Source organism: Pinus tabuliformis, chromosome 1_2 (genome assembly GCF_031772625.1).
Source record: "Pinus tabuliformis cultivar Carrire ecotype Pingquan chromosome 1_2, CPIR1, whole genome shotgun sequence".
In the NCBI taxonomy this organism is placed as follows: Eukaryota; Viridiplantae; Streptophyta; class Pinopsida; order Pinales; family Pinaceae; genus Pinus; species Pinus tabuliformis.
The window spans coordinates 1,141,886,497-1,141,889,900 of NC_142298.1; positions in this window are offsets into that span (position 1 = coordinate 1,141,886,497).

Sequence of the window (3,404 nt, forward strand, 5' to 3'; positions counted from 1 at the left end):
CTTTTCAATTACTTTGATCTTAGTCTGGTCAACTTTAATTCTTAAAATAGAAACATGATGGCCCAAAACAATACCCTCAGTGATAATCATAAAAAAATTCACTACTCAACGAAAGATTAATTTCTCTACATCTCTGCAAAACTCTCCTAAGATTATGTAGATATTATTCAAAAGTATCACCCATTACTGTAAATTTTTCCATGTAAACCTATACGCAATCATACAAAAGATCATAGAAAATACCAAGTATCGCCCTTTGAAACGTGGCTAGTTCATTGCATAAACCAAATGGTAGTCCCTTATATGCATAGGTTCCCTAAGGTCATCTGAATGTCGTCTTATCCTGGTCCTCTGGAGCTATCCTAATTTGTTTCTACCCACTGAACCCATCTAGGAAATAAAAATACCTCTTTCCTGCTAGAGTGTCCAGCACTTGGTTTATAAAAGGAAAGGGAAAGTCATCTTTTAATGAATATTTTTTTAGTTCCCTATAACCCACACACACTTTCCATTTACCATTATTTTTAGGGATGATAACCAATGGGGATGCCCAATGGATTTCTGAAATAGGATAAATGAACCCTACATTTAACAATTTCTGCAACTCATTTCTTACAATTTCTCTCAAACCGGGGTTCATTGTCATTTGCAGTTGTCTCACAAGCTTGGAATTTCCCTCTATGTAGATATGATTAATGCATGTATCCAGGTGAATACCCCTCATGTTTGTGTATTCCAAAGAAAATATCCAAAAATTATTTCAATGTCTGAATTAATTGTTCTTCCTGTTCAGGAGTTAAGGAATAACTGATATTTAGGGTTTTTCAAGAAGAAATTTCAATTACCTTACCTCTACATTCATTCATTGAATACGTAAGAGATGCGGATAAGAGGGATGAATGTAATTTATTCATTGTAATATATTTATAAGAGTTTTGTAGGTTGGTAATGATATCTAGATTAGGACTAGACTTCCCCTCTAAATGTTGTGAAAAATCATGATTAGAAATATGACAATTTATCATATTTTCCTCCAAAATTTCCTTTAGGCTCATGGCTTGGGATATTGTCAATATTGGGTGAATATCTTCTGAATTATGTTCTTCATCATCCCAATAAGTATTTTTTTGTTTTAGGAGGGGTATAGGTTAATGTGTTTAGTTTCATCCCCATGAATGATGGTCATGTTTCCAAACCTGCACCTATGTAGGCATCAACCATAGCCAACGAAGGTCTCCCCAAGATCAAAGGATTCCTTCCAAATTTGGTCTTAGGTTGAAGAACATATAAATATGTAGGGTGCTGGTAGGAATCTAATGAAATGACAATGTCTTCTAATACACCCTCTAGCTTTACCTTAGACCTGTCTACTAAGTCTAGCATGGTAGGAGTAGGAAGTAAGTCGAAGGATCCTATGTGAGATAATGTCTCCATTTTCATCACATTGATTCCTGCACCTAAATCGATTAAAGTGTTTCTTATTGGATACCCATTGATAAAGGTGGTAACCACAGGGATCCCAGGGTCTACATATTTCTCAGTAATAAATCCAGTGGACATAAGACTTGCAAGTTTTCCACCTACTTGAATTGTAGAATGTTCCTTATTCTGTCTCCCTAGTTTTTTGGTACATATCTCCCTTATTGTTTTGACATAAATAGGGATATCATTAATTTCTTGCAGTAATGGGATCTTAATGCTTACATTTCTTATTTCAAACACAAGATCGAACTCAGGTTGTTTTATTTTGATCTCCAACCTCTCTGGATAAGGAGGTTGAACAATATGAGACAAGGAAGGTTCTTGTGACTTTGGAATGGTTTGTTATGCTGGCTCTGGTGTGTTTTCTATTTCAGGTGTATCCATAATGTATTCCTCTATAATCTCTTCAATTTTTCTAGGTTGAGTCACCACTTTTCCTGATCTGAGTTTGATTTCTTGCAGCAACACAAAAAATTCGTGCAGCACAGGAACATAAATTTCTTATAGAGGCTGTGGTGTAATACAATAGGTAGGAAAAGTTGGATAGGTGGCCACTCCAATATTGTGAGTAGATTGGATCACTTTATTGTTGGGATTGGGTACTGGCTGGGCAGAAAGTTGTGTGGGTCGTGGTTGATTTGGTGGGGCAGGCAACTGAATTTTCTCTTGTTGTGGCTGAACCATTCGCTGTGGCATGCGTTGTGGTGGATAAAGGTTTTGAGGGGGGTAATTTAGTGTAGTAGGATAAGGAAAATGCCCCTGTCAAGGTTGTTGTGGAGGTCACGGCTGCTAGGGCATTAGAATGTTCCACATTTGATTCTAGGCATAAGGAAATTGAGAATGTTGTTATGACATACCTATAGGACATGGTTTCCATGGTTTTTGAGGTGTTATTGAATAGAGTGGATTGACAGCTTCTTGATCTGCTAGATATGATGCTTTAATCTTTGGAAGAGAAGGATACAGATCAGTAGAATGATCAATCTCACAAATACGGCATACCTCTATATTGTCTGTCGGACATTCCTTTGTGGTCCGTGAACCTGACTATGGATTGCAATAAAGTCACTGGTCTAGTGACCCCTGAACATGATTGTGGGTTGTAGTAAACCCAGGTATTGTGTGCCTCGGTGGGCATAGGAATCCTCGACCAGTTAATGGCAGGATATATATTAAATCCTAGAGGTGGCTACTCTCCATCAGGCCTATTAATGCCTTGATGGGATGTACGAGAAATCTTGGAGAGTGGAGTCTCAGTTAGAGCCCAGTGATCTGGCATGGATTGCAGTAAAGCCCAGAGACTGGTGTCTTGGTTATGGCCTAGTGATCCCTAGATTGGACTGTGGATTGCGGTAAATCCTAGACACTAGGAGACAGGAAAATTCCTCACGGTGTAGGTGGATAAATCCAATGCCATCCATGCTTGTTTTGGCCTAGTGATCTAGTGGAGATCATGTTAAAGCCTCTTATTACATGTTTATTGTTTTGGCCTAGTGATCCATTGTGGATTGCAATAAAGCTTGGTTTCTATTGATGAGGATGAGGTGGCTTAGCCTGGGGATTGCCTGGTTGGTTCTTTTAGTTTGAGTCCCACATTCATGCTTGGGATATGGCATAGGGGTGATTAGTTGAAGAGATATGTGGCTCAACCAATCTATCATCGGGTTGAACTTGGTAGTCCCATGCTGGGTTGGATATTGCATTCATTAATAAGAGGTTCTTTCCTTGGTATCTTATGTCTAAATGTACTCATTTATCTGTGGATTTTATGGCTGATGTATACTTGGTATTTCTGTTGTTATTATGTTTCTTATGAATATGTATTATAATAGTGATGATGTATGCTCTCTTCATGTTTTGATTTGTGAATGAATGAACAATGCATCTATGTCCTAATAGATGATAATGCAGCTAATGATATA